At 34.6% G+C, this 25,521-nt stretch overlaps 1 protein-coding gene across 7 annotated transcripts in view; it reads left to right on the forward strand.

Annotated features, from left to right (window-relative positions):
• LOC121598583 (pleckstrin homology domain-containing family G member 5) overlaps nucleotides 1-25,521 on the forward strand; it is a 92,397-nt gene that overhangs the window by 35,257 nt on the left and 31,619 nt on the right. For 2 of the 7 annotated variants that reach the window (XM_041925619.1, XM_041925616.1), the window contains exons 1-2: nucleotides 6,635-6,690; nucleotides 8,741-8,931. The exons of 3 other annotated variants lie outside the window; for them this stretch is intronic. The gene's annotated coding sequence lies outside the window, so the exon portion shown is untranslated. Of the gene's footprint in view, nucleotides 1-6,634; nucleotides 6,691-8,722; nucleotides 8,932-25,521 lie in introns of those variants that run through there. 2 more of the 7 variants (XM_041925617.1, XM_041925618.1) reach the window with 2 other exon arrangements.

Genomic DNA, 25,521 nt, shown 5'->3' on the forward strand with positions numbered 1-25,521 from the left:
CGAACAATTTCGAACAAGAACGGCCTTTCGCATGCCGCTACATTTGTATAGGGCACCATCTCTTAAATCCTGGTTCAAATGTTTTACACCTCAGATGTAAGGTTTCTACATGGGGTATTTTCTCTCAGTTCAGGCAAGCTTTGCCGCAAGAGAGTGAAAGAGAAACAGAACACAAAACTGATTTCCGGTTCTTTTTTTTTTTAGTTTGTATCGTGGAGATTTTAGTCACGAGAGAGTAAACTTTACCTTTACAGTTTTGTCATCGTATGTTTGGGAATTCTTTTTTCGTCCCTTTTACATTGGAAACGCTTAGCCGTTAACAGTAACTGCTCCTTTGGGAAAGATAACATATAATCGAGATTGTGTACCAAATCGCCATAAAACCTTTGATACGGTTTAGTTATTTTGATTGTTCCAACGATTGTTGTTAGGGTTTTAATTGATGCAGAAGAAAATGTTGTTAGTGTAATATCAATTGCTTTTATTTCCTACTTGATTACATAGAACTTTAAACTGTTTGCATTATTAGAACAGTGTAAGGATATTTGTTTTACCAAATTATCTTCAACACTAATTGGTTATAGAAAATAAAAATAAAAAAGCATATATTTAAACAGAAATCGAATTCGATTTAAAGTTATTAAGATAAAAACATAATATTATCCACGAACCAATAAACGACTGTATTGTAACAATATCTTGAACGGTTCATGTTGAAAACATGTATTTGCAACGAATTTGCGTCAGACGCACATGTTTCAACCAACATATAGTTTATGTTTTGTCCTTTTAAATAATAGTTAAAAAAGGAGATTATTTTTAATTTTCCCTTGAGTGTGTCGTGTTTAGTTTTGTTTGTAAAATATACAAAAAATAAAATTTTAAATCACTTGATTTAGCGTCCCCGAAGTTCAATTTAATGTGAGTAATGCTTGATCTATAAACGTTTCATTCAGAAAGATGTTTAAAGTTTTATTGCATTTTTTTTATTTAAATATTGTCGCTGCATTTATACATTGTCATTTTGTGTTGCCGTGTTCTATTATTATTATGTGGATAATGGAATGGAATTTGGATAAGACAATGCGTAATAAATATGTCATTTGCACCTTTCTGATTTTACACTTGCGTCTTCGTTTTGTACAAGCTCTGTTGTTCTATTAAGGACGCAGGTGTTAGATTACGCTACGCTTGAACAAGTCAAAAATAAACACCATATTGATAGCTAGACATGGCAAGCACAGGGATAAAGCTCAAAGAGATCAGTTAAGTCGCATAGCAAGAAATCCAACGCGTACGATTAGTGTTTGTTTATTTGCTTCGCTATATACATGAGCAATGAAATGAGTGGAGTCCTTTGTCCGTACAATTCCAAAGAGAGAAGAGAATGAAGTGTTTGCGTGATGGTGGTAAAATCTTGAAAACAGTCTTTACATAGTTTGGCGTGAGAAATAATTTAATTGCAGAACACGCTATGCGTAGGTGATAATTAATGAGAGCTACCGTGCTCCTCCATATCGAGTGTACATATTTATATACTATGACAAGCATCTAAATAATTATTTATTGATTGATTGATCTATTAAACCTAAATTATAAAATTCTTTTTGTGAATATGTAAAACCTAATAGCTTCATTATGTTTCGTCTTTTTAATTAATATTTCCAGCAGATCAGGCGGTCATAGTTGACTAATATAATCTGATTCATGATTATGATTATATATGATCATCATCATAATATATGATGATTATATGATTATTTTAAAAATTATATTGAAAAAAAAAACAATAATGAAGAGACAAATATTAATATCATCCTCACCATTTCATTCCTCGTTTCATTCGTTTGATCACCGTTGGAACGGGAGAAAACTGGATATTCTTACACCAATTGTGTGTTAAACTGTCAACTAAGCAGCCTTCCTTGACCGTTAATCTAACGAAAGGAGCGGTTTGATGTCTAAAATATCAAATTTAACCCGTTTATCGGATCAGTCCATTTTTTGATGACCAATAAAATAAGGAGAAGAAGTGGGTCACATTTTGTAGATGGGTCATGCTGCATTGATTTGACACATCAATTATTTCATGTAAATTTTGATCGAAAGGAAAACATAAGATTCAAAATAATTCCAAATTGTAATGTTCAATCATTATCATATCAACTAATAAATTAAGTTGCTAAAACCAGCACGAACATGCGAAATTAAACAAAAACTAACTGTATATTAGCTGGATATCGCGTGATTCGGCTTACACGGTTATTCGAGATACGCGGTTCGAGCTTATATAGGGGACAATCAATATTTCGGCAAAACAAAAATTGAGAAAGAAAGAACGAAGGGCAATTCATTAGTTAACAATTAATTTATTTAATATACTAGATTATTTGGCTAAGAAATAAAATGTTCTGTGAGTGTTAGAAAGCATATTTACTATTGTGATTAGATTAGTATTATCAAAATGTACTTATAAGCGAATAGCTCCTGGAAAATTATTAATTTCTTTTGTTTATTTCTTTAATATTCAACCGATTTAAAGAACGAATCCAGAAATGAACTCTTTTTATTAAATAGATTATTATCAAACAATATGTTTGTAGTCAAGACGTATGAAGAGTACAGCATAATGCAAGGTGCTCGGTGAAGTAACAGAAATATAATTGAGCTTTTTATGACGCAGTTCAACGTTTGTCTGTCTGCTTACCCACCTGATATTTCGTTTCGTAGAACCGTCATTTGAGTTCTTACTCTCTCTCCGTTGCAAAATCCTTCTGCTTTTGGTCCTTCTAAGTCCTGCTGCTGCTGAACCTTGCTAATCTAACGGTCTGCTTCAGGTAACGTAATGCTTTACTGCTGCTTTCTCGTAACACTCGTAACACTGTTTGTATGGGAGTATTTTGAACGGTGTAATTTTTCTGTGCAAAAAGACAACATGAATCAACATAACAAGCATATCTTGTTGTTCCAAGCACGCGATAGTCCTCGACGCAGTGACCGAGTAAAGCTTTGGTAGAGGCCGATAGAAATATTGTCCATCTTGAATAACATACCAGCATATCGGCCAACACCTGTGAAAACGAAAAGCCAGTGCTCAAGCTAGAGGAAAAGGAGAATATACCAACTGGATAAAATCCTACGTACCTCATGGAGGAAAATTGGGGGGTTCCTCGCATAGAGTGAGTTGGATTTTTTACGAGTTTTGTGAGTGTGTGTTTGTTCGCGTGAATTAAAATAGCTTGAAACTTTGATGAGGATAGTGAAGGAGGTTGTTCAGCTGGTAGTGGAAAAACAAGCTTACTATCTTCAAGACGTTGTTTCAGCTTCTGGGTTTTCTTGGCTTCGTTCCGTTTTTTGGAGGTTAAGCTTTTCTCATCCACCGTTTGCTGCTAATGGTTGAATCTGGAATGAGCTCTATTTTTGGACTTTCATTTTAGATAATAAAACTGTCACGGTCGCTACTGTAACAAATCTTTACCAAGGGAATATAAGCGTAACTTATCGTTCGAGGTATTTGTATGATACATGTAAGATGTAGGCCAAAAAAGTTTTGCTATGAACACAACGAAATATTTATATGTTAAAAATGTTAAAAATAAATAATAAGCAAAATGACCGTTCTGTTCCATTCTGTAGACTAAAAAAAGGGATTTGTTTCGCTTATTTGTATCTAACATCTGGATCTACCCATTCATATCTTCATGTTATTTTATAAGAACATGTTATCGAATCATAATAGTAGGTTGGTATGTTTTTGAATCGCCACTGTGCTATTTGAATGTTTTTTCTCTTCTTCTATCTCTTTTTTAGTACAAATATTCATATATACTGTACGAGTATATGTCATATGTTATATTGCATAATTAACAAATATACTCAGGCCCGTAGCGTAGTGTTGGCCGGCTACCACCAAGGGCGCCAAGGGAGTAAATTCAATACTTAAACGTTTTCTCAGATTATTTATGGATGTTTGATTAATCTCAAAGGATTTTTGTATTCATCCCAATTTTATTTTGGATTTTACTCATGAGCGTTCAATTTAAAAGCACATGACAAGGAAATAAATATAATCTTTTTCAAAACCCTAGAATCTGTGTCATGGGATGCATCCATTACGGTACAAGAAAATATAGATAAGTGTATTAGATTTAAGCACGTATTGAAAGTTGTAGTGGGAAATTAAATACATTTTGAAGAAACAACAAATGTTATCAAAAATTGTAATTAAGAAAACTCAAACTAGAGATGGTTGAGATAAAGATGCATGCAGGCAGGCTGAGAGGGTAATTGAGGCTAAAAAAGAGTGTGGTACCTGATGTTGTTCAATGATCCAAAAAATGTGCTTCTTGAGATGAGCCCGTGAACAAGATAGTTTGTTTATAAATTGCTAACATTACACTGTTCAAAATCAAGTAAAAAACGAAACTCATGGAAAAAGTCACCTCAGCACAGAAATCACAGCAGTGGGGAGCGCCGTGTATGTATGTTTGCCAAGGACGCCAGGATACTACACTACGGCTCTGAGTATATTTGCACCGTAAAGCTTGTTGAAAAATGCAAAACTGAAATTGTAATCAAAAACTTTTTGATTAGTAATAAATCGTAGATAAAAGGCAATGTAGATAGAACATTTACATAGGAAATATAAGTGTTTCAATAGTTATAAGCTCGAGTTTTTGTAATCGTAAAAACTGTCAGTAGTTAAAACTCTTGACTCTCCTTGATGTTGGGATTGTTTTCCGATACGTGAAATGCAATGGAATTAAGAGCCTATGATTTATTAGACGTTTATTTCTTGTCTTTTCTGATTGCAGGTATATTTTAAGTAACTGAAAAGCAGTATTCCCCAGTTGCAGCGAGCACTAAAAAAATCTTTAGTCTATGGGGATCAATAAGGTCAGCAGACCATTGGAAAAAGTATGGTGAAATGGTATTTTCGAAATGCGCTACTTCATAATCAAAATTGTTTTTAATGTGATCTACTGATGATGTCGACGAATGGTTTACGAGATCGAGTAAAACGATACTTTAAACCTAATAAAACGTGGAGTTAAAAATGGTAAATAGTAAGTTGATAATAATAACAACCTGTTACCCCAACACAGATTTGAGAAGAACAAAAGTATATTTAAAATATGTGTAGTATAATCGTAACTTTGGGACTCAAATGTATGAGCACGTGGTGCCATAAAAAACGCATTGATAAAATCACGATTTCATACACACTTCTAATTCCATTAGCCAAGTTTAATGTTGATGCTCTGGATCTTTGAAAATAATTTTAAAAAAATACGATAGTTTGTGAATGTGTTTTGCTAATGTCTATTACAGGATGGTATGGTATAGTGCAGACGTAACACAAAGTAAGGTTATACTAGCATCGATACCGTTTTTGCTGATTTTTTTCATTGGAATAAATGATGATTTCTAAAATAGAATGCTTAAAATAATTCACAATAATTGAAGTGCCAGTGCCGAGAACGAGAAGCATCCTGATATTTCGTGAGCGAACTACAAAGTTTAATCAACGGTTCCCTTTAGTTTGAATCAGAAGGTTGGTTCATCCCTTTTACACACTCCATGTTTGTGTGATGTCACATAAAATAAAACTACCCCAACCTAAACCCTACTGTGCACACAACTTTATGCTGATCTCAGCTCATTGATGTGATGTTTCACCCGGCGAGTCTGTATGTTTTTTTACCGAACCCTTCTTGAAAGCCTGACAGAAGCTTTGTAAGGTTCACTTGAATCGGCTACGATCGGGTGGGAAAGTGAGTGCTCGTGCGGAACGTTAAGCGTATAAAATCAATAATCAAACGTAGAGCAAGCAACCAGCAGGGAACACTTCTTGCACAAACGAGTTGTAGGGATTTTTTGAGAGCAGGAGAGAATTTCAGTAAGGGATGAAGGAAATATCTGATAGCAGGAGGGGTTACTACACCGGTTTTGAGAAAGTTAAAAAAGGAAGAGAAATTATTTTCATTCAATGTTATTTTCCGTACGTGAGGTTTCCGTTGTAGTATGCTTTTTTACCATTTTAGGTGGTTTGGCATTGATGATTGTCTTGTACTGTTTTTTCCTAATCATTTGATACCACATTATTAAACTTGTAATAAATAGCTTTTTATAATAATTTTTCGAATTAGTGCTCCACCTGTTCTGATGAAAGTTGTCACAGTTAAAAACCTCCATTCTATTGTCATTTAACTCATTTCAAAATAGATAAAAAATAGATGTTTCTTTGAAATATTTTTTAACTTCCACTTTATAGCACATCAAACATCAAACAAACCGAATGAAACGCCGCCTAATTTCCTTTTTTTAAGTACTTCTATGAGCTCGAAAGCCAACCATGTTTTGGTCTGATCCTTCTGTCTACAACTCAAATCACATGGTACCAACACATGCAAAACCGTCGAAAGCTTTACCATGCGCTTGCCTGCTTTGTTCTCGCAAGAGCTTTTCATTCATTTCGCGTATCCTTTCACCTTCCTTGTGTTGACACCGCAGTCAGATGGTTTTCCCGAACTGACATTTCGAGACAACGAATTCGTTCGGCGTAGTTCGTCTTACGTTCGGGTGTATGACGAAGGCGTTGGAGATTGGCTCTGAGCAGAAACCATCGCATACGATTGTACTTTCAGTCAGTTCCATTTTCACAGCCCAATCGGTAACATCTACTTGTCTGTATGTTTGATAGTGTGACACATAGACACACACTCACACACACACACACACACACACACACACACACACACACACACACACACACACACACACACACACACACAAACTCAGTTATATACCCCGCTCTACTGGCAAATCTCCGTGACACAGGCTTTAATCGTTTACACCCTTTGCCTGTTCCGTTTTCAAAACAAAAGTTGCATCATGGTTGAACTGCTATAGTTACTGCAGTGATTTGTTCAAGTTGCAGAAAATACGGACAAAGCACTCGGAAAATGTCGTTGACATTGCAAATTATGACGAGTACGTGTAGAGGACACGGTTCATTCGATGCCGTCTATAGAATTATTACACCGTTTCACAGATCTAATCCAGTGCTGTTTCAAGTTAAAACAAATTGTCCTTAAAGTGTTGGGGTATTAATATTTCAAAAATATACATAGGTACAAAGATTAAATGAATAAACACGTAAACACGTAAAGTCATTTACGTTTGTTTGGTTGTGTGTAGTTTCGGACTGTCCGCTAAAGAAAACATAAATAAATGAAGTTGTTTTGTGTGCGTAGTGGGGAAATCAATGTCGGAGTTATCAAACCACGGTCAAATCATTCAAAATTCTGTTTCTGTGTGTGAGTGTTGTGCCTCAGTTCCTCTAGACCGATAATGACAAAAGGTGTCCCTTGCCACACGTCACCGTTTTGGCATTAAACATATTGGCGGATCCTAGCATTCGCCATTATAGTCGTGATAAATGAATGCAGTGCAGTTCACGAAGAAGAATCTTGTGGATAAATGTTGCATGAAAATAAATAAGTGATTTTAAGAAGTATATTGTACATAGCCACACAATATTTAATTAATATCAATGCAACCTGGAAAATAAATATTGTATATTTATTATGTTTCATTTTAAGAGAAGATATTCAGGTCAGCATACATTCAAACAATATCCCAGCCAAATTGATGAGCAGTGTAATCGTAGCCCGACCCACAAACCTAACAAACAAACGCCTCCTAGACACGCTGCGACCCTTTCAAAATCAATATGGCATGCTTATAGCTTTGGCAAAACTTAACGTTGATCCGCAGCACGTGACAGTGGTAACACTTTGCTGTGGTGAGCAACACACATCAACAGAATCATTATGTTGAAAATTAAGACTATACTAAAGTCAATTGTATTATTAATGAACGGTTCCTGCATATTTTGAAATAAAACTATCTCTAAAAGGCTATATCATGAAAAAATTGACATCTGGTAATCGTGGATTGTATGGTTTTCAATTTTTACTGAATAAAGAAAGACGCTGCAGGTGTATAATGGATTACAACAAGCAAACAACGATACAAAATTAGGAATGTGTAGTTCATCGATCGTCTCTAAACCCGAGAGAAGCCGAACATTAGCGGTGTTATAGCCTTCGTTACGAAACGTTCGGTCAAGGGTCCAAATGACCACTAAAATCGAAAGGCAAACCTGGCTACAATAAGCTTTCGTGTGCATTTTATTTAAGAAGGGTGAAATCAAACTCATAAAGGGTAAAAAACCCCGACGGCAGAAGAAAATGAAGTTTGCGGAAGTTAAATTTCCTCCTCCTCTCCCATTCCAACCATATTCTTGAGGTTGATGGTAGAAGAGTGTACGGTTCCAATGAGTAGTAGCTATTTCTCATATCTTTTAATGTTTTTTAAATGGGAATTATTGTCCTATATGGACTTTAGAAGATTCATCGCAGGCTTTGCATATCAATGGTATACAAAATCATTGGCCAAAAAACCTTTATGTATACAAATGCCTCGTTTTTTTATTGGATCACGATAAATGTGTTTTGATTAAGTGTTACAACTAATGTGCCAATTGTTGCCCATAACACTCTCATAAATGATTAATTTATGTTATGCATACAGTTATGGATACAGTTATTCCATATAATCAATATCTACTTTTTTGTTGGATTACTTCTTATTTTAAGATATACTTCATGTGGCTGTTGCTTAGACAAATATCGTATCAACTTATGTCAGATGTGTTACATTTATTACTCCTTAGATAACTTGATTTCTCAAACCAAAGCGTCTACTTAGAGTTTAAGTGTGGCTGGTGTTGTGTAAATTTGCAATTTATGCTTTGTGAATAGGCTATTGTTCGGAAAATAGCTTGTTTAAATAATAAATGTCATACTACTAGTGAAAATCCAATAAGGAATATCTGAAATTTAAGTGGAATGCTGCAAAGTGAAGGTAAGATTAAATATTATGTACTTGTCTAGAACATGTGGAAGTTAGCGATTGGTTTTTGATGCAGTTGGAAGAATGGTTATAATAAATCTATTTCACCCAAAATTAAGCTACAGCTTAAAAATGAAATGTATTGTTAAGATATTAAAAAAAAAAAACATGATTTAACTGTGTGCATGTGCTTTCCGCTTGGAACTATTAGTTTATCTTGGAAATACGCATTATGACATGTTTATGTATAAATAGAGACACTTTAATGACGTTCATGAAGATCAGCTATTAAACATAAAAAAATACACACATTCCGTAGAAATCACATAAGAATAAACAGGTCGGCCAATATTACTTAGTGAATATTGTAAAAAAAAACAGAATCAACGGTATAACTTATGCAATACCTATTTCATTTTTTCCCAATTGAACATAAAATGGTTGAAAAACTACAATATACATCAATATACATACACAACATACAGATTTACTTTATCGTCATCCAACGACATTTTCTGGAGTAATATGCATTAATGGGATTAAATTTTACCCTAGCGCTACGGTGTGCTTAGAATCTAGACAAGAATTATGTTAGTTGAACATGAATACGGCTCAGGACTCACCTGATTCAGTGGGTAGCAAAAGCTATTGCAACTATAGTAGCAACAGTACGTCATCCTCTCGTGTGAGCTATCATTTTGATGCTAAATGTAGCAGAAAGATTTTAAAACGATGCTGCAAATATAACAAATTTCTAGTCCTTTCTATTGCAAAATGTATTGCATAGTTTATGAAACGGTACTTCTCGTGGGAACGAATGGCAGAATATACTCTCATCCTTGAAGTAATGATGCTCACAAGCATATCCCTCTATTTTTTTTTTTTTACTTTTTCTTCAAACGAACTTGTACAAGCTTAATGTTATTGTATGAAATTTTTGCTTGGAAATACGATACATACACTTAGTACGAAATACGTCACAGTGGGAAATAATACATTACTAGCGCAGTGCTGCCGCTGGTAGCGTAGTTGATAGTTGTAGATTTGATGTCTGGGAGGTATTTGTTTAAATTAACAAAAGCCAGCAGTTATCGCTAGGACAAAGGCTGGGACTAAGTAGCTAATCGCTATTGATACTTTTCTTGATTAAGAAGTACATACCTTTTTATTACGGGAGCCTTAAACGTACTTTGGCAGTGTGCAGGATTAATTTTGTTACAAACGATTGATTTAAATCAGATCTTATTTTAAAAAAAATATCAATTTCAAAACGTAGAGAAATTATTGAAGATATGGATATCAGAAACAAATTATTATTGAACTTAGCAAACAAGAACGAATTTTTGTATTATCTCATCAGCGATATTGCATTTAAGAGCATACAACATTGAGATGTAGCATATTGAAAGAATCTACGAAAGAAAAAACTGACATAATGTCACACCTTCTGTTCTCCCTATGTTGTAAATATCCAAGTTCGAAAACGGTCTACTCTACTGTTGTTTAGATGGCTGTAGTGTCATTGATACAAATTGAATTTTTGTCGCTCTGCAAACGTCGATAATGTGTAGCGTCTCGGCAAATTATTTATCTTACACCAGGGAAAATAGACACAGCACACACACACACATAGAACCCAATACAATCGTAATCTAATCGAGATTCTTGTGGCATGGACAACCACAATCATTGGCCACCGTATCGGAAGAGGCTGGTCTATAATTCTCTAGGTCGGAAATAAAACAGTTTTGTGATAGAACGGTGAACTTTTTTTAACCGTCACACGTACACGGAAATGTGTTCTCAGAAATGGACGAGGTATAAGAAGGTTGTTGTCTCTTTCCCTTAGGTTCTTAGGTGAGTGACGTTGTGTCGATGAAACAGAAGTTTAACCATGATTTTTGATGAATTACCGCAAACATATATTTCATACATCTTCATTGGACAATTTTCATTGAAGTACAGGAATTATAAAGATGATTGTGAATTTAAAGAAACCCGCTTAACATCAAGTTCTTCAATGTTATTTTTTTAAGTGTTTGTAAAGTAATCGATTTTGTTGGTGTTAATTAATTATTGATTGTTAGTTAGAAATATGTTTTTTTTTTTCAAGCAATACGGCACAGCCGTGCCTCCCAAAAGAACTAATATTAATGTTTTTTTTTTTTTACAATGCTTTACAATATTGTTTTCACTATAGAAGGCACAATAACTGTAGATATGTTACGAAATATCGTTACGTTCCAATGCCATTGAAGTATTTCACCGCAGCTGCAAAGCGTGTGTGACCTATACATAATACAGTCTCGAGTTACGCGGTTTTTTTTCCGAGGAATCCGCATGAAACGAATTTCGCGGTTTTCGTCCAAAATAACTGAAATAATTGATAACTCTGTAATTTTTATTTAATTTAGTACTTTCATACACTTTATTATTCATTTGATATGATTCATGCCGAACATTCTAATAATATTGGCTTTTTAGTGTATTAAATTTATTAACAAAAATGCACTTTATATTGTATTGGACAGTTCTTGAAGTAGTTTTTCTAATTTAACGTTTGTTCTGTCAAATTTAGAAAACCACGTATCCGCGCAATTCGAGAACCGCGTAACTCGGGAACAGACTGTATAGCTAAAAAGGAATTGTGTTCTGTGGCTAGTCTGTTGCTGATGTTTTTGGTAGCCATTGAAACAATACCCGAAGAAAATGTTCTGTGATCCGATTAAGCGAACGCATGGTACCTTAAGTTTACTCAACAAATACCTTTTGATGGTTGAACAACGGTCAAATAGCATTTACTCCAACATTAATCAATACGTATTAGCCTCAGCTAGCTATTAGTTTAAGTAATCGTATGTAAGTGTAATAGGAATAACTAAATCTGATTGAACCAAATTGGCTTCCCCGTCCAGCAAGATAAGGAAATAATAATACGAATATAAAAACAGGTTTAAAATGTTTAATGCCTTGCCGCATAACAAAGATTCATTTTTGCACCACCCTATATTGATACACCAAAACAACTACAAACAATTTATATGTTCTGTTAATGTCAAATAAAAACAAATAATTATCCAAAGCTTCTCTCCTTCAACGTATCTATTTTTTTGGAAAATATTGTGTATGTTTTTTTTAATTATAATTTGCAGCCCTTCTACCAAGTAGTATTCTAGTTGGATTTTTATACGCTAAATTTTCTCCCAATTTACACAATAATACCACCACCAAAACGAAAGGCCCTAATTCAGGTCGGAGTCTATAAATAGATGGGTAAGACGAATGTCTCCATCATTCGATTGCCATTTGCTATTGTGGACGACCAGGCGTTTCCATTGAATAGGTTGTTTTGTTCATGGATAGAACAAATATGCTTGTAGTGCTCGATGTCTATTAATGCAGTGGTGCCGTGCCTGCGTATGGTACGTTGTGGAGTGAATAGCGAAGGAGCATGCTGAGCTGGAAGAAAATAATTTATTTGACAATTTATGATCATCTGTGTGCCCAATTCCTCATTCATCGTCAAGTGTTTTTGAGGACTCCTTTTCGTTAACAGATTTTGATGGTGAGTGTGGCAAAAATAGCCTTCAGTTTGGGGCTGCAACGCTTAGGCTATGTTGAAATTATTGTTTTGTTCGTGAACTTCGCGAAAAGAATCACGGTAATATGAACACATGTTTGGTAGAATTTTCTTTATCAAACCTTCGCGAATACGACTAAAGTTTTCAAGTCTGGAAAAGTTTTTTCCGTGCTTTTACGACATAGACGAAGGGCACGCATTAGATATCGAGAGTAGAGTGGTAGACAGTATTCCAAGAAAATACACTTCCATTCGAGGGAAAGGCAACCCGAATGGTTGATTCAAGAATAGCTTGGGGAGAAAAGCCACTTGCTATTAGGTAAAAGCTGAAAAACAGTCATACGATTGATTGTGTGATAGAAGTGTGGGAATCAAATTGTGGCACAAACGGCCTTAGCTGATAACCGCAAACACGGTAAGACGCGGAACAAAACGAGGTTTAGGGTTACGAAAAATTATATCGAATTGAATTCAGGCAGGCGTAAAAGCGGATCTGGTGCTGGAAATAATTGACTTCAAGTCGTAAAGTCGAGCCAAAGGATCGTCTTCAAGATGGTTCACTGAGTATCTGTGAGTATGTTTTATAAATAGGTTTAGCCGTGTAAGCATTAAGCCACAAAAGAAAAGGACACAATAAGAGCCTAGAATCGAATAGAGATTATTTTTGTAAGTTGGGTAGAGTCATTTAAATTGCATGATTGACATAGTCATGAAATTTGTAAAGAAGAACAAATCGACCTCGTAACAGCGTTACTTAAATTATTGAATTAAAATTGAATGATATAATTAAAATGTTCTTAAACATATTGTTGCGTAAATGTACAGTTTGTAACTCGTATTATGTATATGTAACCAATATAATCGTTTTTGTGTTTGTTTTTTTTTCATTTAATCACCGGTCAATTATTCATCGCAATCACAACCTAAATGTGACAATGCATTAGTGTTAGGGACATTACCGAAAAAGCATCGTATATTATTCAAGACAAGGTACACTCTTAAAAGGATTCTTCATTGCGTTATGTGATGGAATAGTATTTGCCCCAACGGTTAGTAAATGCCCAAAAATCTCATCACATCTCATCATCCTTTACGAGCACCATTTAATTGGAAACACTATGACTATAGAACAAAATGTTAGTTATGTCACCTTTCGAACGAATTACTCCTTCATAGTTCTTTGAACTCCTCTAAGATAATGGGAATTTCATTCATTAATACTTCAAACCATCCGTTAAAAGTAAAGTTCAATAGACTTGTCGAAGAGAGATTGTTAAATGATCCTTATATCATTTTCAGCAAAGCAATTGGATAATCTAAACTCTTCTTATTGAAGGATCAGAAAGAAGGTTATCTTTAATGCATCCAGTGAACACTGTAACATACGAAATAATTTGGCGCCAAAGCAGAACAACAAGCCATGTAACGTTCTATTTTTTTCGATAATTTTTTTTTGCTTCCAACTGCCCACTTCTGAACCTCGCTTAATTAACCAATAAAGTAAACATGTCACAAACCGTGTAGCCGCGAGCTTGTCTGGACAGATGGACGTGACGAAGCGAAAAAGAAACCGCTTGCTAAGAGCCTCCAGTTTCACTGCCGTACCATTATGGTGTAGGTCACGCCTTGCAAACAGCCCTTGGATGTAGGAAATACAGTTACGTCAGCAGGAGTAGTGGGGTGTTAGCGCTGCAAACATGGTCGTTCTATTTTGCGTTGGAAAAATTATTGATGCATGTGCCCTTCTTAAGTTTAAGTAAAAATCTAAGAAAGCAGAAAGTAGCCTGTAGGTAACAAAAAATAAATACACTTTCTTAACTATGGTTTATACTTACATTTATTTGAATGTAAACTTAATTTTTATCTCGAGTAAATAGTATATAGTATAGTAGACAGTTATATTTTTGTCATTTACCCGAAGGATGAAAGATTTTAAATAGAAACATAGTGATGTTAAAGTTGGGTTAGATTAAGGCATAAAACATCTTATTCAATTGTCGATTGCAAAATATTGTCACAAAGTTCTGTCCGACTACTGCTTGGTCAACGAAATGCTCTGCAGCAGTAATAATCATAATAGTTGCGGCCATTAGAAGTATAATAACAATAACTGTAAGAATGACAATCATTACGGTCATTATCGTCATCACGAAAGTTTGTAGCTGTTAGTGAGCATCCGGCACACAATCATTCATGCGTGGGAACTGAGGAAAACTCTGAAACGAAGTGTGGCTGGAAAAATAAAGGACAACGAATGCATCATTTGGTGATTTGATGGAGGACAATTCGCACCGAAAGTGTGTGACACGTTCCCAAGGGGCAGAACAAAACCATATAATCTGTACGAATCAGTATTCTCAGCGCAGTATTCGGCTAACGCAATGGTTGTCATTTCGACAGTGTCCGGATGTGAAACTGTACACCTTTCCCGTTTTTATATACGAATAAATTTTATTTCGTTACCAAACAATTTTGGTGATGAGTGTTAGGCACAGCAAAAAATTTATATTTGCACACGGTATCTAGCTCAAAGTAATGTGTGGCTTATAGCTATTCGGTTGACATATGAAACGTTATGTTAATAAAGATATTTTTAACTAATAACAATACTTTAATTTAATGGATGTGGTCGAATGAAAATGCCGCACAAGAATTTTCAATTGCTAACAATTCATTTGGGTTTCAATAGTAAATTTGTAGTTTATTCTGTGATATTTGATATGTTATGTTATGTGAATTTTTATTTTATGTCATTGCTGTTATTTGTTTTGTTTAATGGCGATCTCTAAAATCTTACCTATCACTTCATTTTGACGGAAAAAATTATTTCATCAATACGAATTGCAGTCAAAATTCAATGAAGATGTGCATATTGCAACTGATGCACAACATACATTTGTCTGAAGTGTGAAATGTGGGTTAGCACCCTCCATAGTGCTTTTTCCAGTACCACATTCAGTGATTCTGGAACTCGATAGTGCAAATTAATGTTTAATCATTGTTGAATCGATTTTCATGGAATAAAACCGGAAAGTTCTATTTTCTTCATGTAAATTTTTGTTTTAGATAATCTATCTGCCAAGCGTATGGAATTTCATACGTCAGGTATCTCAACATTTACACAATTTAAAACATGTGTTAAACAAAACATGTGTTTCCCTTTGTTTTGATATAAAAAATTAGTCAAAAATATGGTTGCACTTATGATATTTTTCTTATCATCTGTGTTGTCCATTAGTTTTTTAAATTTTGTGTTAAATTTATAAAATTAAACATTTTTTCAGTTTATTATTTATTGTTTTTTCTGCATAAAATGTTCGTTTCTCATGATTTTTAATTACATAAAAATTATTCGTATTAATGTTCTACAATTCGATTTAATTCTTATGCCACACACTAACTCTGTTTGTGGTGATTCGCTTTTATCACAAAAATCTTGTTTCAGTTTTGTTTTAGTAAACTTTTACAGTTTTCAAAGTTTTCATTAAATTGTAAATGAAGTATGTCTTATACACATTAATTCACTAACATACTAGAGTCAGGGATATCTAAAACTGTAGTGTAGGGCTATTGCGAAGTTATTTCATAACAATGTAAATTTCACCTAATATTTAATATGGTAATAATTTTCGTATTTTTCTCTTGAGATGTTATTCAATTTAATTGTAAGTGCTGAACTTGTGTTGAACAACAAAATAAGAATTGAAGATGCTAATCTCGCAAATCGTTTCAGTATTTTGAAGTAGAATTATTAATACCGAGTTTTTTTATGAGCTCTTGATAAGCTCAGGAGATGACTTTTGCTTCTAGTTTCATTTTCTGTTCACTTTATCTGCTGCATTATTCGATTTTAGGTGAAATTTAATAGATATCTTATTTAATTTACAAACTGTCCAAGCTCACGGTGCAAGAACCCTTTGAGCGTAATGACAGTTTTTCCGCTTAGTATTCGACATAAGATCATACATCCCGTTCTAAACCAAGTCTTTTAAACAGATTGAAGGTTACATGTCAGCCTGGGTCATTCAGTCGGAATGGTGGCACATTGAATGTCAGTGGTCGGATTTGTGGTTACGGTCCATTTCACCATCAAAACGATACCCAAGCGCTCAACCTTCTCCGGCAGATTTCAGTAGTTTATTTTTTCCTAATAGCGGGTTAAAAGTTTAAACCGTATCGTCAAGGAATGGAGTGGAATGAAACAGGGATACCAATAGAAGTGAATTGTGCTGCCGCCCATTTCGATTCGTCATTCTGCTTGCTAGCTGTGCTAAGCGGAATTGCTTTGCCTTTCGCTATCAGGATAACGCAAGGGTCAATCTTCTTGAGAATCTCTTAACGTCGGTCAATCGAGTACTTGAGCAAACGATGACAACATGCCGAAAGTGAATCACTTTTTCAAACGATTGAAAAATAAAAGACTAGAAGCGCAAGGCTGGTTGCAGATAACTTCTCTTTAACAAGACTTGATGTCGGAGAAAGCCGAAAATGGAATTTGAATTTTATTTTAATTTATTTGTCAGTATATTTCATACCCTACAAAACTAACTCGTTTAAAATATTTGCTAGGCTGTGTTGAAAGTGGTACTATCGGATGATTCAATTCAATAAAAAATTTCCTGCCGTTTTCTGTGTGTTACTTGCATTCAGTACGTGTTATGTGTTTTAGCATTTAGATTATTTTGTTTATGATTTCTTCAATTTACAAGAATTGTGACAATTCCTACATAAATGAATTAATGAAATTAATATTTCTCTTGAATTGTATGTATCATTATAATTGAATAAGAGAATTATTTAAACTCTTAGCTGATGGCATAGAGAATATTCAATAGATTTCAACAGCAACACCGTATCCTTCACTTGTTGACATTTTTTGTGTGTTTATTAGTCAGTTAGATGTTTAGTTAATTTTTGTAATGGTCTAGTTTTTTATGTTCAGTTGTAAACATTATTTTTTTATATTTGTTTAGCTTCAATCAAACTACTGTTTGGAATTTTGATTTAACGATAAATCAATTAGAAATCATGTTGAAACTTTATATTTTCGTATCACAAGAATAAGAATTCAAAAGGATATGATTTCAAAATATGTGAAAAAAAACAAACTAAATAACATTCCCCACATACTGTTAAAAACAAGTATATTTTGGGAAGGTTAAAAAAAACATAATGAAAAAAAAATCATCGCAGATTTTAGTTCTATTCATGCATATTTTTCCTTCGGAGAATACAATTTGTGCGGTGCACCGACCAAAGGACCGATTCAATGCCGCATTCAAGTAGCCGTAGCCATTGTTTGCAGCATAATGACGGCCCGTTGCCGTAATGCGATGAATCCTGGCAGGTTTTTGCACGCTCGCGTCTGACAAACGGTTTGTCACGCTCGGTTAATTATCCCGGTGTGGAATCATGGTGCCTAGCGGCAGCAGTGCACCGTGCAAAGGCACACTTGTTTGCTTGCTCGTCGTCACCTTCGGATCTGTTTGAGGCATAATGAAACAATGCAAACTGTCTGAAACGGAATCGTAAGACGATAGCTCCCGAATAACGCCAGTAGCGTGGAATATTTTGACACAACCATTTCAGTGGCTGTCAACAACTAGGTTGAAAGGAAGCTGGACTAGCATAAAGAGCAGTGGGAAGGATAGCCCATTAATTATCTGTGGCGAAAGGAAATTGGGAGCCGCCGGCGAACAATTAAGGGTGAAAAGAGAATATGATCCATTTCTTCACTGTTGCTGTACTTTTAAGCTACCAAGCATTTGCAGGCAAATCAAGCGTTGGACCAGCATATTGTACGGTTGGTGCATAAAGAAACAATTTTAGGAGGAGCTATTTTAAGGATAATCAGGAAATGATCCGCGTGAAAATGACACGGAAATCAGGAACAAAAGACTCTTTTAAGGATGTAAAGCTTAATTGTCTGCTGAAAAGCATGGCTATTTTTCATGAAAATGTACGTACTTGCCTAATTTAATAAAATTTTATTCGAATGTATATGTGTGAATGTGTTTTATTATTACAAAACACATCGTTTTAAGGGAACTTAATTTATGACTATACTTTAAACTGTATTCGTGTACAATATTCTAAAGCCAAAGTTACAATGTGGCAATATAAGACTAGTAAACCAAAATCGCGGGGCGTTTCGCTACACTTTAGTACTGTTATTCGTTGAACGAGGCATGACATTGCACAGTGTATTGTGTGTTGTACACTTGTACCTGAAGAGAAGTAACAGAAATGCGAATAAAATAACACAAAGCACTATAGGAGCACTTGAGAACCACTTTCTTTGACAGTGGCTTTTTAGGTTGTAGGAAAGATGTGTCCTATAGTCTGGTTTATCTACTTCATGCAAGGGACTTCTATTTGACTTTCTCATACCAATAGTTCGACACTGATCCAATGCCTATCCTGGGGCACATCATACCTGAGCAAAAGGGGGAACTCGTACCATTGTATGACGCTAACACGGAGCATTGCTTCGGTTCCGGTCGTTCATCAAAGACGGACGTTGGAAAGAGAAGAAATCTAATCAACTTTTTATGCTACCCAACGCTCGCTCTTGCTTACCGAATACCGTAGATGACATTTTCGATGTCATCTGCTGACCTTAGATTCTAGGAATTTCAGTTGCATCCGCAGGATATTCTATCCCTAATGGGGTCACCATTTTGCTAGAGGAACTTCGATTTTCGTATGTGGTACGAATAAGAATATAAAAATGAAGGAAAGGAAAAGGATGAAGGAAAGAAAAGAAAACACTTCAAGAAACACGACATGATTAAAATAAAAAATATCAAAGATTTAGCACAGAGGTGTATGTATGTTTAAAAAGCAATAAGAGTTTGTTTGCAGACGTAATTTACTTTTTCGTTGTCATGCTGTTAATGCACAATACTAAACAAAGTCCTTTAAATGTTATCAAAAATTAATCGCACATCGCTCGTCTGTTAAACTGGTATTACTAAAATATTTCTGAAAATTGGAATAAAAAAACTGTATGGGAAAAACTGTGCATAAAATTTTAAGGAAGCGTAGTCAAAATACACTCATCTTAAATCTACTTGCTTACTTGATATGAAACCGTAATGTTACACATACCCAATGTGTATGATGAATATTTTCTTAAGCTGCCGCATAAAAGTACCTCAAAGAACGGGTTAAATATACTGGTTCACTTGTTATCATTGACGAAGCGGAACGAAAATTTGTGGCACGCGACTGTAAAGGGCACAGATTGGATTTGGGTTTCTAACCGCTCTTCAAAGCATCATAATGATAGCAAAAGTTAATTCCAAGCCGCACATTCTCAATACGCTTGAAATACCACTTGGTGGGTCATGAAACTTTGTAAAACCTTTCGCGGCTAAAGGCGTGCAAAGTTTTTTTATGAGAATCATTGGATTCGGTGTGGTACCACAATGTCTTTAGCCGATGATGGTGGTACCGGATTTTAAGCAAAATGCACGGGCAAGTGGCAAAGTTCCGAGCATAACGTGCTGGAGTTGATTTCAGTAACTAAGTTAAAAAGTGTAAAATAGCTTTTCAAAGCGCGTAGTGTTAACTATGTCATGTTGTGGGTAATGCAAGAGAGGAAAATGTTTGTAATACCGCAATATATAAAGCATTTCAATCATTTTAATGTATAGTGCGATGCATTACAATCGAAACCTTTTTTATTAAGATGGAATGGCCCGGCCGTATTGCTAGAGAATTTATATAAGTACGAAATCAAATTGTCCAATTTATTTTCTTTGCTCGCATGCATAACGGTTAGCGCAATCCAGGTATTTTTGATTGCAGTTTTAGATTTTCCTTACAGTTTTCTAGATAAACTAGAATTCAAGGACATGTTCACATCATCCAATAGCTACAAAGTACAACGTAGTTTATTTATCTAGGTATAATTTTTTATACTACGAAATACACTCATTGGCACAAAAAGTCTTCCTGATTAAAGGTCTGCCATTTGCGAGCTTGATTATCCGTGACTAATTGTAGTAGAAATGGTGGTGTATCTAGGCTATTGTTTTTGGATAAAAATATGAGATAAATATATGGATAAATATTTGGAAACTCAAAGACCAAAATGAGTTTCCAAAAATCTTCATCAAATATTTTCCCTTAGTTGGCAGCAATTGCTGTAGGCTTATGACTGGGTATTTTAAGGTTCAGGTGTTTTTTTCCTTTCTTTTACTTTCCAAATTCAAAAGAGCCTCACAATCTTATAAAATATTCTATCAAATGTTTCAATAAAATGCACTCATAACATCCGACTCCGTCTTATATTCTTCCTTACAAATTTAATCGATTGTTTAACCGTCCCTAATATTTCCATAAGAATACCATGTATGATAATAATTTTAATTGATGTACAATATGTGGGACAAATACATGAAGGGTTGAAGAAATCAATTGTAAATGACTAATATGAGCATATGAACTATATGTTCCAGTAATTACTGCAACAATCAAACTTACTGCTAGGTTTTTAGGTAAGTGCGTCATTTATCACGTAAAGAAGGCACACATTAAAGAAAAAAACACATTTATAATTTCAAACATACTGCTAAAGCAATATATCATTTTGACTCCAAGGAACATGTTTACGAATGTAATAGTAAAAAATATCCGATTGCGATACACTTAATAATTTTAGAATGTCTACATAAGCCTAGAATTACCGCTTACATCCTTTCCGCACTAGAAACCCGAAAAGATTTTCAGCTGGCATTTATCATCACAGACATCACTATTGCCGAAGAAAAAATATTTGCAAACATAACTTCGTACCACTCATGTTTTGTCTTTGCTATGGAGAATAACTCATAAATTATTGAAGGTGTTGTGAATACGGTGACAATATATAGCAGTTAGATCGCTGAGAGTATTCTTAATAGGTGAGCTGCATAATCTTACTAGCCGATATTTGGATACACTACCTACCTATTCGGTACGGCGGTCCCGTGGTACAGTCGTCAACTCGAACGACTCAATAACATGCCCGTCATGGGTTCAAGCCTAGAATGGACCGTCCCCCCGTAGCAAGTATTGACTATCCGGCTTACGTGGTAATGAATTAAGTCTCGAAAGCCTGTATAGGCCGGCATGTCCGCGTAGGACGTTACGCCAAATAGAAGAAGAAGAAGACCTACCTTTTTATCAAATTTGATTCTAATTATCCTTGTAGTTATTGCGTGATGCAAGCATCTACATAAGGACGAAAATACAAACTTTCTAGAAATAATAAATTTGTGTTCAATGCAAATATTAAATTTTGAGAATACAACAGATAATCATTGCTGTTGACGTAATGGAGAGGAGTTGTATAAATATTTGTTTAGCGTCGTATTACTCATGTATTAAAACAACATTAAAATGCAATATAAACATGTTAAAATGCTGCAATATACATATAGAGGTGTAATTTGTTTCGCGTCTAAACATGCTTTGCAAGTTTACAACTCCTCTGAATAAAATTTTAAAAGGCCTCAGATTAAATCTTTTTGGAATGTTGATCTTTTTCAATGAATCCTGAATTTTACATATGCTGTCTTTTGTCTCATGTTTCATTAAAAGTTTTAGTATGTACAAGCGATGGTTTTAAAAACCATTGCACGGCATCGAATTATGGTTTTATCACGGTTTTCCTAGAATGCACGATATCTTATGGTGAGTAGAGTAACGAAAAAAGAAAGCAGTAAAAGATAGCAAAAAAAAACTCATTCATTTAGTGGAGCATAAAATCATCGTTCATAAGCTCCACGCTCCTCTGTCATATGCGATGTACTCAAGAGCTTTGTTGCTTGAATAAAAAAGTTAAAAGGAGTGTGAATGACATTAGCTCCCATATCGACAACATCTTGAAACCGTTAGATTAAGATCTTGAAAATCAATTTTTCCTCCATTTGCTTCCATATAATAGATTACTGAAGGCTAATAACACCACTTCACGATCGATTATTTATTAAATTAGCATTTTATGTTACTCGTAGGTCGCGCTTCTTCTTGTATGTTTAAGATGTTAAACACAAGAACTTCTCTAACTGTAGCCTTACAATTTCTCCTTTTGCAAGGAAATAGCCTGGCACGTTTATGTACATTAGAAATATACGTAAATGTGAGATTCATCTTATGTTCAAGTAATAATATAAACTACCCTTTAATAGCTATGCTGAATTGCATTTGCTTAAGTGTAAATAACGAATAAAAAAAATAAGAAAACGCCTCTCTATTTCACTAGAAATAAAAATTGTTAAGATCTAACAATCTTATATTTTCTCAGTCAGAAGGGGTAGGGTAGGTCCAAATAGAGGTAGCAAGATGTCGTGGAGCATTCCGCCATTATTTGTATACGTATTTGTATTTGTATTTCAAATTTATTGATCATCCTAAATTGGCTCAATAAGGGTCTTAAATTTATGTAATATAGTAACGAAATATATACATATACATATACAACACTGCCCTAGCTGCTAAGTTTCTTAACACCTCAAGTAGACAAAGACCGCAAATCGATTGTAGCACCAGATACGTCGGTAAATAACCAGCACTCATTGCATGTCGTCCATATGTTACTTACTGAGGTGACGTTAGTTGTATTAGAATCCAGAAGCCTCAATGTGTTCCTCGGACTAAGAGCGCATTCAGATGTATATACAGGGTTTTCCGATTGAGTTAATAACGTTTCTCGTTGATCTCAACCTCATTAAACTCAATGTTAATCTTTTTCATGACATCCATCCATACTGTAAACATTGTTCCCTTGGATGTCAACAATGGCTGCTTCAATGTGATAAAATTCTTCATTTGAATTCATGATAAATAGCGGCTTGTAAGCAGTGTCACGCCACAATTTTTCCTATTATTTTGTTGTTTATTTAGTTTTGAGTTCAGTTCATAAGCGGTGTACAATTCTCAATTGTTTCTTTCGTTTTATTCCGGGCACAATGTTACCTGTGCAACATAGTCATTGTGATTCGGCGGTTCAAAAGAGTTGTTTGTTTACGTACAGTTGAGCACTGTTAAATCAGGAAGTAGACACTAACATTTGATTGCATTAACATATCCACTAAATATCACTATACGTTGTTTACAGAATCGATTTTTCCATTTCACTAATGAACCTTTTTGCTCTAATCAAAACCATTAAAAATAAAATTGTTGTATTCTCAAATTGATTATTAAAACAAAAACGTCAAACAAAAAAAAAACAACAACAAGAAACCAGTCCAAAAGGGAATTATTTTTTTATTATTTTCATCATTTTTTAGTAAGTTGATATTCAATACGGAACTCTATTGGTGTACAACACTCTGCAATGAGTCCTTATGGAGACAGATGTCGGTTGCTCGGTATGCAGTCCCTCGAAGCTCGACGCTCAAACGCACAAAGCGACTTCATAGCTTCAATTCTTCTTCCCCGCCGTACTGTAGTGGGTCTGACTCATCCATTCCCCCTTCCTCTGTATTAGCTTTAGGCGAACAGTTTAGATTAGTATTTAAGACAACAATTTTGTACAGACTCTTTGTGAGCAAATAAAGTATAACATTACCACTATTATGATAGCCATACCAGAATTAAACAAAAAGTGCTTGACTGGCTGGGAAACATAAACAAAAATAGCCTGACATTCGAAGTGTTCAAACACTCCAGGTTAAGGGAGTTTTATAACAAGCCCTAAAAATTGTCTATGATGTTATTCTTCTGTGATATATTGTTGCTATATTCCTGTTCCGCCGGGAAATAAAGTTGTTGTTCTTTAACATTGGTCGTGTAGCGATTTTATTTTTATTTTTTTTTTCTCGATATAATGTTACTCAAACACATTTTGCCTTCGTCAAATGACAACGCCAAATTCGTAAAATGAAACGTTCATCAGAAGAAGATCGGACACATACACACACTAAATCCTGGCACTTTCAGGACAATCGAGCAGATTTTGGATAAAAATCAAGAACAAAAGTAACTTGGATATTTATGAGGTACTGGGTAATGATTATTTTTAATACTTTACTACATATAGAGTAAAATATACCTTATATACTATTTTACTCAATATTCTAATTCCATGAGACATTGGTTAAACTTCTAATGGTAGGAAAAGATGCACAATCTTATGAAGACATACTTATCGACTACATAACACCTTGCCACTAAAGCTAGAATGATGGCTTTTGGAACAGCATAAATAATACTTCTGATTTTATTGCTACCTTGTTCAGTGCCTCAGAAACTTTTTCCGCTTATTACTTTTGATGGTTAGGGTTCCTCCAGGAAGTAGGCAATCGCGTTTGATCGAGTACCGAAATTGCCAAAGTTTTTTCCACAACTTCGTAGCATCGAATTCACCACACCATCATTACCTGTACGGTTCACCTGTGGGATATAATTAACTATGTTCGATTTTCACCGGAAGCTTACTCGACAGACTGGTGTTTTAACTTTGCTTTTCCGGTACATATTATCACGTCCGGTTGTAGAGTCAATTTCGAGAAATTATAAATGATATAATTGAGCAAAATGGTACATTTTGATGAGCCAATGATTTATCAGGATGTTGTAAAGTTTTAAAATGCATCTTTTACAATGCAATAGTAGAGAAAGGTGATTACACCGTACAGGTAAATGGAAGTATTAAATTATTACAAAAAGTGTGCATAGTTATTTTTAATAAATACTCTCGTTTTCATTATAAGACCATTTTTACACTAATGAGTGAGGTTTGAATCTAATTGAACTAATGAAGTTTTTCAAGGAATTCAAAGTAAACCATGTTGCAGCATTGCCAGCACAAGCTTTAAGTAGAAACTAGTGTAAATAAGAAAATAAAAAGATAAATCAGAAGCAGGAATCAAGTGATACTTGGAAAAGAAAATTATCGCAATGGTTTTAGGATGTAATCTTCTCAAGCATGTACAATATATCTCCTTTGCGTTTATGTAAAGTGGATCAATAAATCGATGATACCTTCAACTTTTTATTGATTTATTGAAGTCATCTTAACCAGCGAT

This window comes from Anopheles merus, chromosome 3L (assembly GCF_017562075.2).
Source record: "Anopheles merus strain MAF chromosome 3L, AmerM5.1, whole genome shotgun sequence".
NCBI lineage: Eukaryota > Metazoa > Arthropoda > Insecta > Diptera > Culicidae > Anopheles > Anopheles merus.